We start from the raw sequence: 15,442 nt of genomic DNA, 5'->3' as shown, positions 1-15,442 counted from the left end.
CTTTAGAAATGTTGCTATTGTTGGTTAAACGTAATGTCACTATATGGCAATTGTTAACAGTGAACGTTAGCTATCGTTAGCCGTTTGGGTAATCATTAACGTAACAGTAACGGTAATTTAAATAGGGACCACATTGAGCATTTGCTAGTATTCATTCATGCCAACACAGCAACCAATCTTAACTTATCCAACACTTAATATTTAGCTAGCTTACTAAATATTAAGTGTTGGATTAGTTAGGTTGCTGTGTTTCATCTGAAGGTTTATGGGCTAAGGTTAAGGTAAATAATGTGCATTTATTTATCAGGTTGATGGCATTAAAGACCACGATTAACTTCACCAAAGGACATGGAAATATGTGCGGTAAGTACTTTTTTTTACTGGTTAACGTTAGTTAAGGGACCTGTTATTCAGCACATGTTCTAGATAAGGTCGTAGTCTGAATTTTTAAAATACCAAGGTCGGGGGCGTCGCTAGAAATTTTGGGCACCCCAAAATGCTAGGGGCTTCTGAGCCCTCTGATCATTTTGCCAACAATGACACAGAACGATAGATTTGTTAATTTTATAACATGTTTTTTTTATTTTTTTTTTTTTACTTGAACCAACACACTTTTCCACAATATTCCACAATATTCTATTTATTTTAGATGCACTTTTATATCTCAAGAGCCTTTTCCCAAATTGGCTTTGGATATTTGCAGTGCATAAGGAAAGTATTCACAGTGCTTCACTTTTTCCACATTGTAAGTTTCAGACTCATCTTAAAATTAATTAAATTCTCTCATCTCAATCTACACACAATACTCCAACACTTCAAAGAAAGTGTGGAGTATTTTGTAAATTTATAAATAATAAAAGACTGAAATATTTAATTTACATATTCAGACCCTTTGTCATGACGCTTGTAATTTAGATCTAGTGCATCCTACTTCTATCAATGGTTCTTGGTAGCCTGGGTGTTCCCATGCTGCCTTGCGCGCGATTTGATTCACGCTGCTAAGGCAGCCTGGAGACCATGGAGCAAATTTTAAGCCTGAGATAGGGAACCAATCACAGAACAGGTGGGAAAGCAAGATGATGATGAGCTATGCACAGGCGCATTTGATAGACATCCGTGGCACCCAATAAACGGATCTGGGCATTTTTTCAAATACGAGAAAATGAGCGTTTGGTTCCCCAGACCACGCCTCATTGAGAAGTGGTGGGCTAGCCAGGCTAGGTTCTTGGTCCTTGGTGGACTTGATTGGAGTCCACCTGTGCGAAAATTAATTCACTGGACATTATTATGACCGCGCTAGCGAAGCTAAGGTGATTCATGGCTCAAAGTAAAGTAACTAGGACTGAAACTACATAAATTCGTCAAAGACTCAAAGTGAATAATTTGTGTCAACTTCGCCACAATATAGATTTATTAACGCACTTTTAGCGATGATCTACATCTCCATTTAAACCAAATGTTTTAGAGCTAGCGTTGAGAGATTTATCCAGGGCAGGGCTGTACCTACCTACACAAATCATTCTTTGTGATGGATGATTTAGTAGCCTACCAACGTTACACCGGTCCGATACAGTTTTGCCTATGGCTATACCGTGAGACTGAGGCGCTTTTTTGTTTGTTCGAAGTGCGTGTTTAGGGTGTGAGAGGGGAGTCGATGTGCTTTGATTCCAGCTTGGTAGTTGTAGTCTATGCGGTTAAAAAGCACATGTGTGTGAAGTATCCAAACAATGATAACACTTTCATTATGGCTGCTTTAGCCACAGACCTTCAGCTACTGTACCGTGGGTCCCTTTTAGAAGTGTCCACTTCATTCGCTTTTTCGTGATTCACGAAGTTCGCGTGAAATGTATTACTACTAATATGCAAAACTATTAACTTTTCGCCAAGAGGTGGCAGTTTAAGTCTGCTTGATACTGTATATATGGTCTCACAGTTGATGGTGCATGTCAGAGTGAAAACCAAGCCACGAGGTTGAGAAAATTGTCTGTAGACCTGTGAGACAGGGTTGTGTGAAGATCTATAACAACATTTCTGCAGCATTGAAAGTGGCCAAGAACACAGTAGCCTCCATCGTTCTGAAATGGATAAGTTTGGAACAACCAACGGTCTTTCTAGATCTGGCTGAGTAATCCGGGACAAAGGGCCTTGGTCAGACAGGTAACCAAGGACCCAATGGTCACTATGAATTAGATCCAGAGTTCCTATGTGTCATGACTTACTGACTCAAGGCCGCCACAACATAAAAGGGGGAGACCACACCGGAGTATATTAAACACAAAAATAGGTTTATTAAATAAACTATGTACAGAAGTCAGTAAATGTATGCCAAAGTAAAACTGTGGTGTATGTCAGCATAATGAAATGTAATGCAAAAAGGTGTGTCAGTGGGGAGCGCGCAGCCGCAAGTGTGATGTCGAGCAAGCAAGCCAGCAAGAGGTCTCTCGCGACTAGGATAGTGAAATGATTTCACTAGCTATGCATTTATTATTTTTGCAAAACTGTAAAACACAATTAAAGTTTCTTTCAGCTTATCCATGTTTTTTTTTAACGTGTAAATCGCATAGAATATGTAGGCCTATATCAACCGTAGGCCTACACACTTGATCGCTATCACATAGATGAAAACCACGCCCACGGTTCTTACAGTAACTGACTCCACGTTCACGTTGATCTCTATAACTGTTAATTTTTAGTAGCCTATATTCGAACCTATCCATTGAATTAGTTATTGGATGATATTAAAAAGAAGCGGAATTATTTGTGGTTGACCTGGAAATGTCAACTTGGTGATCAAAAAGTTATGGATTTCATGTTGGCTGCGAATTCAGAGCATTAAGTTACGTTGTGTCAGTGTAACGTTAGCTAGCCTAGTCTATTTGTCTATAACGTTGCTGCCATACAAATCTAAACCGCAGTAGGCTCATGTTAATCTAATGGGCTTTGAGACATCTGTTTTGTCTTGTGACAATTTAATTTATTGTTTATAATGCTAAAGAGGAAAAATAAAAAATATGGTTTGCAGTGATCACAAACAAGGTATGTCATGAATATCTAACATAGTAAAGACTGTTACAAAAAAAATCTCAAAACAATTCAACTGATCCTAAAAATAAGGTATGACCACTAGAAGCAATAGAGGGTCTCCGCGGATCCTTAAAAAGTATTAAAACGTCTTAAATAAAATATAAATTTTTTAAGGTCTTAAAATGTATTAAATTTAGCAAATTTTCGAAGAGTGGCATTAAATTTCATCTGGGTGGAATGTAAGAAATATGTCTGGAGAGACTATTTTCCATGCTAACGTTATTTCACCAGTGCACATCCCTGGCTGTCTAACAAGACAGTGCCAGGAGTGATTTCAGTGAAGCAGAGAAAAGCTGTGAGTTGATAAAATAGGTTATATGTGCTCTGAGCACAAGCTCACTTGTAGTCGGCAAACCAGTTTCCTGTTCTTTGACATGGCTGTCAACAAGCACCTGAAAATGAGTGTTTTAGTTCTACTAAAATGTAAAAATTAGAATGTACCGCCTAGAACAAGGTAGCGATGGAGTTTCTCAGACATTCGTCGTGACAGCCAGTAAAAAGAAGTAGAAAGCGAGTAACTGTTGTCGGAAGAATAGGGAAGAGGAAAACGACAGACTGACCGATTGAGGAGTGTCGTAAACAGGGTAGGAATTTCACGGCGGCCACGACGGCCATGGTCGTCGTAGCCCCTTGCGTTGGCCGTGAAGCCCCTTTGAAAATCATAGGTTTACAGGCCACGGTGGCCTTGGTGCTCCCTTCTTTCAATATTCTGCTTTGTGTCCTACTAATAGCTATATAATTTTTATTTAGCCTGTGGCCTGTCAAAATAATCTTAGCATTCACAGCGCAAATTAATTTAGTCTTTTACGCAGTGGAGAAAGTGACAGTGCAAGAAAGAAAGTGCGTCTAAATTCACCCATTCTTCTCAGTTGAACTACTATTTGCGAAGTAGCCTATTCATCACACAGACATCACAAGTATCACATGAAAGAGCTTTTTCTCAGCTTTTAAACGATGTTAGCCGATAATTGCTGTGTTGAACGGTTAGCGAGAAAAGTAAATAATATAATTCAATTTAATCATACATTCTACTGAAGGTTTTGAGGCCATGATCTCCCTACCCATTCATCTCGGTGGAATACTTCACAAACCCTTCTTTTAACACATGACAAACCACATATCAGAACTAGAAAAGCATTTCCTGAAGGAAATACAGTGCATGAAAATGCAAAAAATATGATGTAAAATATCATACAGAGTAAAAACAAACTATATTGGTTGCTAGGTAGATCGAGGTTTAATATAGTTGGAATGACTGAACAGTTAAATAGGTGGATAGTTTATATAGTTAAATGATTTGCTTGGTAGATAAGGTTTAATATAGTTGGAATGATAGAACAGTTAAATTATTTAGGTAGATAATTGACCATAACTGACAGTTGGAATGGCTCTAATGTTTGCTAGCAGTTATGCTAACTATGTTAACAAAGATAATAATGTTAACCAAGTTACTATGCTAACTAGCATGCTAACAATGTTAAAATGCTAAGTATGCTAACCATGTGACTTAGCTAATTATTTTTAGCAGTTATGCTAACTAACATGCTAACACACTAACTATGCTAACCATGTTACTTAGCTAACTTAGTTAATCATTTTTAACAGTTATGCTAACTATGCTAACTAACATGCTAACTATGCTAACCATGTTACTTAGCTGACTTAGCTAATCATTTTAAGCAGTTTTGCTAAAAATGCTAACTAGCATGCTAACTATGCTAACCACGTTACTTAGCTAACTTAGCTAATCATTTTTAGCAGTTTTGGTAAAAATGCTAACTAGCATGCTAACTATGTTACTTAGCTAACTAGCTACAGTGGGTAGGAGTCATAGTTGATGACAAGTAACAGTTACAATGGCTGAACAGTTAAAAAGTTCAGTAGTTTAAAGGGTTAAATTGTTTAACAGTAAAATATTATAGTGAGGACTTTTATTTTGAAACAGTTTTTGGCAGAGGAAGCAGTTGAACAGGATGTGTAGTCTTAATAGGGCCAGTTTGTATGCTTAAAGCCTGAGACTGGCAGTTGATCCAGGTGGCCCGAACACCTGCCATAGGATTCTAATTGCTTAACGGCCGTATTGTGATGTCATAATCATAATGTTAAGTCAATGGGGAAATTTTGATAGTTTTTAATTCATAGTTTAAAAAGTATAAAAGTTACAAAGTTGAAAAATACATAGCCCAAATGTCCTAAGTAAGACCTACGTAACAAAGTTTGAATGAAGTTTCTACGTTTAACGGTTGAAGCTGCATTAAACGCGTTAGAAGAAGAAAAATAAGAATAAGAAATTTTGGAAGAACAGTATAGTGCATTTTCTTGCACTATAACTGGAAAATGCAATTCCAGGGAATTACTAGTGCATGAAAATGCAAAACACATGGTGTGAAATATATTGTTAAAACAGATGATGTGCTAATTGGCAACCAACATGATGAGGTTTAATATAGTTGGAATTACTGAACTAGGTATATGAGGTTTAATATAGTTGGAATGACTGAACTAGGTAGATGAGGTTTAATATAGTTGGAATGACTGAACAGTTAAATAAGTGGATGGTTTAAAAGGTTAAATTATTTGCTAGGCAGATTAGGTTTAATATAGTTGGATTGACTGAACTAGGTAGCCTAGATGAGGTTTAATATAGTTGGAATGACTGAAAAGTTAAATAGGTGGATAGTTTAAAAGGTTAAGTTATTTTCTAGGTAGATGAGGTTTAATATAGTTGGAATGACTGAACAGTTTAATAGGTGGATAGTTTAAATGGTTAAATTATTTAATAGGGAATTATTGTAGCGAGGACTTTTATTTTGAAACAGTTGTGGAGAGAGGAAACAGTTGAACAGAATGTGTAGTCTTAATAGAATGATTATGAAACAGTTGAAGGCAGAGGATACAGTTGATGGGAGTCATAGTTGACTGACAGTTACAACAGTTGAACAGTTGATAACAGTTTAACAGTTTAAAAGTTGGATAGTTTAAAGGGACTTTTAATTTGAAACAGTTGTGGGCACAGGAAGCAGTTGAACAGGATCTGCAGTCTTAATACAGCCATATTGTATGCTTAAAGCCTGAGACAGTGGCTCCAGGTGGCCTGAACACCTGGCATAGGATTCTAATTGCTATTGTGATGTCATAATCTAATGTTAAGTCAATGGGGAAATTTTAGTAGTTTTTAATTAATAGTTTAAAAAGTATAAAAGTTACAAAGTTGAAAAATACATAGCTGAAGTCACATAAGTAAGACCTACGTAACGCAGTTTGAATGAAGTTTCTAAGTTAAACGGTTGAAGCTGTATTAAACGCACAAAAAGCATTAGAAGAAGAATAATAACTAGAAAAGCATTTCCTGAAGGAAATACAGTGCATGAAAATGCAAAAAATATGATGTAAAATATCATACAGAGTAAAAACAAACTATATTGGTTGCTAGGTAGATGAGGTTTAATATAGTTGGACTAACTGAACAGTTAAATAAGTGGATAGTTGAAATGGTTAAATTATTTAGGTAGATAGTTGACGATAACTGACACTTGGAATGGCTCTAATGTTTGCTAGCAGTTATGCTAACTATGTTAACAAAGATAATAATGTTAACCAAGTTACTATGCTAACTAGCATGCTAACAATGTTAAAATGCTAAGTATGCTAACCATGTGACTTAGCTAACTTAGCTAATCATTTTTAGCAGTTATGCTAACTAACATGCTAACTATGCTAACATGTTAACTATGCTAACCATGTTACTTAGCTGACTTAGCTAATCATTTTAAGCAGTTTTGCTAAAAATGTTAACTAGCATGCTAACATGCTAGCATGCTAACTATGCTAACCATGTGACTTAGCTAACTTAGCTAATCATTTTTAGCAGTTTTGCTAAAAAATGCTAACTAGCAAGTCTTAACATGCTAGCATGCTAACTATCTTAACCATGTTACTTAGCTAACTAGCTACAGTGGGTAGGAGTCATAGTTGATGACAAGTAACAGTTACAATGGCTAAACAGTTAAAAAGTTCAGTAGTTTAAAGGGTTAAATTGTTTAACAGTAAAATATTATAGTGAGGACTTTTATTTTGAAACCGTTTTTGGCAGAGGAAGCAGTTGAACAGAATGTGTAGTCTTAATAGGGCCAGTTTGTATGCTTAAAGCCTGAGACTGGCAGTTGGTCCAGGTGGCCCGAACACCTGCCATAGGATTCTAATTGCTTAACGGCCGTATTGTGATGTCATAATCATAATGTTAAGTCAATGGGGAAATGTTGATAGTTTTTAATTAATAGTTTAAAAAGTATAAAAGTTACAAAGTTGAAAAATACATAGCCCAAATGTCCTAAGTAAGACCTACGTAACAAAGTTTGAATGAAGTTTCTACGTTTAACGGTTGAAGCTACATTAAACGCGTTAGAAGAAGAAAAATAAGAACTAGAAAAGCATTTCCTGAAGGAAATACAGTGCATGAAAATGCAAAAAATATGATGTCAAATATCATACAGAGTAAAAACAAACTATATTGGTTGCTAGGTAGATGAGGTTTAATATAGTTGGAATGACTCAACAGTTAAATAGGTGGATAGTTTATATAGGTAAATAATTTACTTGGTAGATAAGGTTTAATATAGTTAGAATAATTGAACGGTTAAATAAGTGGATAGTTTAAATGGTTAAATTATTTAGGTAGATAGTTGACGATAACTGACACTTGGAATGGCTCTAATGTTTGCTAGCAGTTATGCTAACTATATTACAAGGATAATACAAGGATACAAAGGAAGTTTATTGTCACATGCATATAGTTACTGGAAGTAAGAAATGCAGTGAAATTATGTCTGGTGTCAGCCTATTTGTGCATTAATGGGGGTAAAAAGTGCAGTAGAAGAGGGGTTTAGTAGATTAAGTGGCAAGGGCTGCATAAAAAAAGGTGGGGGAGGATTGGGATTGGGTGGGGGCACCAACAAGGAGCACCCAAGAGCAACAGGGGCAGGAAAAACTCCCTTACCAAGGAAGAAACCTTGGGCAGATCCACGGCTCAAGGGGCTAACCCAACTGCCAGGGTCTTGGTGTGTGTGTTGGGGGATGACAGGGAGATGGGATAGTGTGCTGTGTATGTGGGGAGAGGGCAGTGTGCAATATGTGTGTTGGAGAAGCTTCCTCATGAGACAATGTGCTGTGTATTGGGGGGCAGGGACTTACTATTGCAAGCAGAGTACTGTATGTAATGTATGTAGTGATGACAGTGAAGATGTGTGTGTGGGGAGGGAGGGTGGAGCAGTGACTGTGTGTGTGTGTGTAGTGTGTAGTGTGTAGGTGGGTAGGTGGGGGCAGTGTGCTGTAAGTATGTAGAGGATGTGTGTTGGAAGATCCCTGAAGACAATGTGCTGTGTGTGTGTGGGGGCAGTGTGCAGCAAGTATGTAGAGGAGGCTTACTGTAGCAAGCAGTGTGCTGTATGTATGTTAAGTGATGACAGTGATGATGTAAGTGTGTGTGTGTTGGGGGTCAGGGACTTACTATTGCAAGCAGAGTACTGTATGTAATGTATGTGAGTGATGACAGTGAAGATGTGTGTGTGGGGGGGTGGAGCAGTGACTGTGTGTGTATGTGTGTAGTGTGTGTGTGTGGGTAGGTGGGGGCAGTGTGCTGTAAGTATGTAGAGGATGTGTGTTGGAGAAGATCCAGAAGACAATGTGCTGTGTATGTGGGGGCAGGGACTTACTATTGCAAGCAGAGTACTGTATGTAATGTATGTGAGTGATGACAGTGAAGATGTGTGTGTGGGGGAGGGGGGAGTGGAGCAGTGACTGTGTGTGTGTGTGTGTGTAGTGTGTGTAGGTGGGTAGGTGGGGGCAGTGTGCTGTAAGTATGTAGAGGATGTGTGTTGGAGAAGATCCACAGAAGACAATGTGCTGTGTATGTGGGGGCAGTGTGCAGCAAGTTTGTAGAGAGTGCTGTATGTATGTGAAGTGATGACAGTGATGATGTAAGTGTGTGTGTTGGGGATGGGGGTGGGGTGGGGTGGGGGTGGGGGCAGAAAGGCTAGGCAATCAAGGACATGGGTAGATGGAGGAGAAATCAAAAATAATAAATAAAAAGTGTGCAAAAGTTGGAGAAAGTCAGATATGTGTGTGTGTGTGTGTGTTTTGGCGTGTGATGAAATAAGAAAATAAATAAAAGGTCTGTAGCATAGGAGAGGGATGTAAAAGTGCTAAAAGTCTTGTAGGTGTGTGTGTGTGTGTGTGTGTGTGGGGTCATGAGTGCTGAGAGTGAATGAGTGCAAAAAGTCAGTATAGTGTGAGTTCAGAGTTGGGAAATGTTTGAGAGTGCTGAGGAGTGAATGTGTGCAAAGTCAGTATAGTGTGAGTTCAGAGTTAGGATGGCCTGGGGATAAAAACTTCTCCTGAGTCTCTCAGTTCTGGCTTTGTGACTACATAAGCGTCTTCTTGATTTCAGCGGTAGGAATAATCCATTGTTAGGATGAGAAGAGTCCTTCAGAATCTTTTGGGCTCTTAGGAGTACTCTTCTGGAATAGATATCTTGTAGAGCAGGGAGTTGAGTTCTTATAGTACGTTCAGCTGGCGCACTACTCTCTGCAAGTACTACAATCTCTAACTGTGGAGTTCCCATACCAGGTGATGATGCTACCAGTTAGAACACTCTCAACCGCTGAAGTGTAGAAGGCCTTCATGATGGATGTAGAAACTTTGAATTTCCTTAAAATTATTATCTATTAACAAAGATAATAATGTTAACCAAGTTACTATGCTAACTAGCATCTTAACAATGTTAAAATCTAAAAAGTATCTTTAACCATGTGACTTAGCTAGCAGCTAATTATTTTTAGCAGTTATCTTGTAGCATGTTAACATCTAATTATCTTAACTATGCTAACCATGTTACTTAGCTGACTTAGCTAATCATTTTAAGCAGTTTTGCTAAAAATCTTGCTTAACTAATCTTAACGTGTTAGCATCTTAACTATCTTAATCATGTGACTTAGCTAATCATTTTAAGCAGTTTTGCTAAAATGCTAACTAGCGTGATAGCATAACTATCTTAACCATGTGACTTAGCTAGCTTAGCTAATCATTTTTTAGCAGTTTTCCTAAAAAATTAACTAGCATCTTAACTATCTTTAACCATGTTCTTGCTAACAAAGCTAATCATTTTTAGCAGTTTTGTTAAAAATCTTGCTAATTAGCATCTTAACATGCTAGCATGCTAACTATGCTAACCATGTGACTTAGCTAACTTAGCTAATCATTTTAAGCAGTTTTGCTAAAAATCTTTAATTAGCATCTTAGCATGCTAACTATCTTAACCATGTGACTTAGCTAACTTAGCTAACTAGCTACAGTGGGTAGGAGTCATAGTTGATGACAAGTAACAGTTACAATGGCTGAACAGTTAAAAAGTTCAGTAGTTTAAAGGGTTAAATTGTTTAACAGTGAAATATTGTAGTGAGGACTTTTATTTTGGAAACAGTTTTTGGCAGAGGAAGCAGTGACTTAGCTAACTTAGCTAATCATTTTTAGCGGTTTTTTGCTAAAAATCTTTAATTAACATCTTCTTAACATGCTAGCATCTTAACTATCTTAACCATGTGACTTAGCTAACTTAGCTAACTAGCTACAGTGGGTAGGAGTCATAGTTGATGACAAGTAACAGTTACAATGGCTGAACAGTTAAAAAAGTTCAGTAGTTTAAAGGTTAAATTGTTTAACAGTGAAATATTGTAGTGAGGACTTTTATTTTTGAAACAGTTTTTGGCAGAGGAAGCAGTTGAACAGGATGTGTAGTCTTAATAGGGCCAGTTTGTATGCTTAAAGCCTGAGACTGGCAGTTGGTCCAGGTGGCCCGAACACCTGCCATAGGATTCTAATTGCTACTTGGCTCTATTGTGATGTCATCAGCCCATGTTAAGTCTATGGGGAAATTTTGACTAGTTTTTAATTAAAAGTTTAAAAGTATAAAAGTTACAAAGTTGAAAAATACAAAGCCCACATGTCCTAAGTAAGACCTACGTAACATAGTTTGAATGAAGTTTCTACGTTAAGCGGTTTAAGCTGCATTAACTGGCGTTAGAAGAAGAAGAAGAAGAAGAAGAAGAAGAACTAGAAAAGCATTTCCTGAAGGAAATACAGTGCATGAAAATGCAAAAATATGATGTAAAATATCATACAGAGTAAAAACAAACTATATTGGTTTGCTAGGTAGATGAGGTTTAATATAGTTGGAATGACTGAACAGTTAAATAAGTGGATAGTTTAAATGGTTAAATTATTTAGGTAGATAGTTGGCGATAACTGACACTTGGAATGGCTCTAATGTTTGCTAGCAGTTATGCTAACTATGTTAACAAAGATAATAATGTTAACCAAGTATGCTAACTAGCATCTTAACAATGTTAAAATCTTAAGTATCTCTTAACCATGTGACTTAGGTAACTTAGCTAATCGTTTTTTAGCAGTTTTCTTAAAAATGCTAATAGCATGCTAACTTTCTTAACCATGTGACTTAGCTAACTTAGCTAGTCATTATAAGTAGTTTTGCTAAAAATCTTAACTTAGCATCTAACATCTTAGCATGCTAACATCTTTAGCATGCTAACATGCTAGCATGCTAACTTTATTAACCATGTGACTTAGCTAACTTAGCTAATCATTATAAGTAGTTTTCTTAAAAAATCTTGTAGCGTCTTTAACATGCTAGCATGCTAACTATCATGCCATGTGACTTAGCCCTAGCTAATCATTTTAACCATGTTTTTTAGCTAAAACTTAACTAATCATTTTTAGCAGTTTTGCTAAAAATGCTAACTAACTAATCATTAACAGTTTTTGCTAAGCATTTAACTATGCTTAACTATCTTAACCATGTTACTTAGCTAACTTAGCTAACTAGCTACAGTGGGTAGGAGTCATAGTTGATGACAAGTAACAGTTACAATGGCTGAACAGTTAAAAAGTTCAGTAGTTTAAAGCGTTAAATTGTTTAACAGTGAAATATTGTAGTGAGGACTTTTATTTTGAAACAGTTTTTGGCAGAGGAAGCAGTTGAACAGGATGTGTAGTCTTAATAGGGCCAGTTTGTATGCTTAAAGCCTGAGACTGGCAGTTGGTCCAGGTGGCCCGAACACCTGCCATAGGATTCTAATTATGCTTGGCTCTATTGTGATGTCATCAGCCCATGTTAAGTTTATGGGGAAATTTTGACTAGTTTTTAATTAATAGTTTAAAAAAGTATAAAAGTTACAAAGTTGAAAAATACAAAGCCCACATGTCCTAAGTAAGACCTACGTAACATAGTTTGAATGAAGTTTCTCGTTACTACGGTTTAAGCTGCATTAACTTCGTTAGAAGAAGAAGAAGAAGAAGAAGAAGAAGAAGAAGAAGAAAAAGCCTTGGAATAACAGTACAGTGCATTTTCATGCACTGTAAAAAGCCTTGGAATAACAGTACAGTGCATTTTCATGCACTGTAATAAGAAATTTTGGAAGAACAGTACAGTGCATTTTCATGCACTGTAATAAGAAGAAGCCTAGGAAGAACAGTACAGTGCATTTTCATGCACTGTAATAAACAGCAGACCTTACCGAACACAAAGGTGTAAAGCAGTCCCCTGTATAGTTAGCTGTTCCAGAGTAATCCAGTTTTGAATTTGCAGTACATTTCAACATACATGGATGTCTCCAAATTTGGACTTTAAGTTTTACAATGTGTTTAAATTGTTCCACATGATTTCATAACGGGCCAAATACAAAATAAATGTTACAAATATCGCCTAGATATTGGTAAATCAGAGGACAGCTGACTAAGTGTTTGTGAAAGTAGCCTTAATGATCACAAAATGCTAAGCATGCATCTTGGCTATTTGAGTTTCTTAAAGCTGAGCTGTGCTTAAATTTAAATTGTTCAATACATGATTTCATAGCAGGCCAAATATAAAATAAATGTTATATATAGCCTAGATATCTGTTTTTATTAGATGATCAGATGATTTACAGTTATATGTAATATGTCATGTTTCATGTTTTTGTAATGTTTCATACAGTGATGCATGCAGGTCTACTGCAGTGAATAGGCTAAATACAACTTTGAGAATTTTTATAGCCTGTTTAGTTAACTTTGGCCTTGGTGCCCTGACATGTGGCCTTTGTGCCCCCCACCAAATATGCCCAACTGAAGGCCAAGTGGCCTTGCCCCCAGAATGGTGAAATTCCAAGTCTGGTCAGTAAAATCATATACTCTGAGGCTGTAGGGGAGCTCTGTAAAAAGAAACCTGCGAGCAAAAAAGTGAGAAAACAACAAAGAAATGGCCAAAACTGCATAGTTTCTCTTTAATCACAGATGCATCAGAGTATTTATTGGATTATGACCTAAAGATTCTTAGCGTTGCCCCTTTTGTTTTTCTAATCCATTATTACAGTGTATGAATGATGATGATGATAATGATGATTATAATGATGATACTCTGTTTTAGTGCTGTAGTAATATTATTCTAAAAAATTATTTTGTCTGTCCTATTTCTCTCTCACACTCTCATTTAACAGTTCAAACCACCAGAAGGTGCAGTGCAACCAAGTCCACCAAGCCCCCCCAGGACACACAAATCACTCAACAACATAGAATGACAAAATGCCACCCCAAATTGTCAGATGGCACAGTTCATGTCGTAAGTTCACCATATGTTTTTTATGTTTAATGTAACCCTTAGCTGAAAAAGTTGGAAATTCCTTATAGGGTGACATATTTCTCCTATTTTAGTCAGTGTCAAACCACTGCATAAAGACTTATAATACATCGGTGTAAATAAAGTGCATTAAAAATGGTCAACTCCAGGTGATTCTCTTTCACAGAAAAGCCCAAGGACTCAGAACATGAAGCCAAAGAAGTAGATGATGACTCGGCCCAGTGACACCAAATGGAAAAGCCCATTGCAGTAGTCAACCCTACTGGAGATGAATGCATCAATAAGTTATCTAAATCATGTTTTGACATTAGACATCTAAGTTTGGCCATGTTTTTTGGGCTTATGACTCTGCCACTGCACATGGTTTGTAGAGAGGCACTTTTTACACTCTATTCTGTCAGATAAAAATGTTTGCATGGCTCTGATTGGAAATTGCCAGAAGGGATAGGTCAAGCAGGAGCAGTGTGAAAGCCCGTCCCTAATTGCTTGAGTGGGAGGGGAAACATCTAATGGCCACCTTACAACAAACAAGTTTGTCAAGATTTGGGAAAGATTCTTAAAAGATTGTAGTTTTTTAACTAATGCCCCCATTCAAGCTTTACTCAAAAGACTCCAATCTTTAAAGAATCTTTTCTCAAATCTTGTCCAAAGTTGTTTTGGTGTAAGGAGGCCATTAGTCTAATAGCCATGCACCAAACCACCAAAGTACTCATGACTGTCAGGTAGGGTTGACGGTATTTTAACACTATTTCAAAAAAATGTCCAGTGATGACATTAACAGCAAAACCTTTTATAGACTATTTCTTTGTACAGTGTACTCATGCAATGGGCAGCAATCATTGAGATGTTTGCTTAATGTTATAGTTGTGAAAACATTAGAAAATGTTATGGGCTTGAAATTGCATACAATCCCTGATGTATTTTTTCATGTTACATGAATTAAAATGAAGTGTTATTTATATAAGATCATACTTATGTGCCTATTAGTGTGTTTATAGTCAGAAGTTGCAGAGCATCTTCAAAAGATGAACACCCATATGCTCTATGGCCTTGAAGGATTTGTTATTTATGCATGCAATAAAATGATATTAACGGTCATTGAGTCCATGTTCTTGTCTCAACACAGCAAGTTAGTTTACTTGTTGCCCCCCCTCCCTCTCCTCCTATAGGGCTCATTCTCTCAATGCATTTATTCATGGTTGTAATAGGCAGCATTCATTTAAATGTAGGTGACCATACTCATCTTTGCAAGTTTACACAGGCAAATACATAGGCTAGCAAGTTCACAGTAAAGGAATGAGTCATTTGATGATCATTCCATGTGTGAATTTGAATGTGTGCTCTCGTTTTGATGCAGTGTTGCCTCCTGAAATCTCATTATGCAGGTGTCTTGCGTGGATGGATGCATGCAAGCGTTATGGGCCACTAAATGAAAGTATCCAGTTCCCAGATCAGTTCATATTTCATTATTAAATTATAACAATGTTACATGTGAAAACAAAGACTTAACAGTTAAGCGTTGAGGAGACTGCATGTAGGCTAATGAGAGCTGTCAATTGTGTAACCTAGCTTAAGTGTAAACTAGAAAGCTGTTTACAGTATATCTCATCAGGGTTTTGGTCTGTAGAAGTTACAACTACAAATATTTTTTTTTTTTTTTTACGTTCTTCGCGT

The 15,442-nt window shown here is 36.9% G+C and overlaps 1 long non-coding RNA gene across 1 annotated transcript; it reads left to right on the top strand.

Annotated features, from left to right (window-relative positions):
• The first annotated feature begins 203 nt into the window (after nucleotides 1-203).
• On the top strand, nucleotides 204-14,094 carry LOC125302320. Its single transcript, XR_007194894.1, has 3 exons — nucleotides 204-363; nucleotides 13,629-13,750; nucleotides 13,935-14,094. It is a non-coding gene; the product is annotated as an uncharacterized LOC125302320 (long non-coding RNA).
• Nucleotides 14,095-15,442: the final 1,348 nt, after the last annotated feature.

This window comes from Alosa alosa, chromosome 10 (genome assembly GCF_017589495.1).
Source record: "Alosa alosa isolate M-15738 ecotype Scorff River chromosome 10, AALO_Geno_1.1, whole genome shotgun sequence".
In the NCBI taxonomy this organism is placed as follows: domain Eukaryota; kingdom Metazoa; phylum Chordata; class Actinopteri; order Clupeiformes; family Clupeidae; genus Alosa; species Alosa alosa.
The sequence above is the reverse complement of the archived record's forward strand: the minus strand, read 5'-3'. Positions and strand labels throughout refer to the sequence as shown.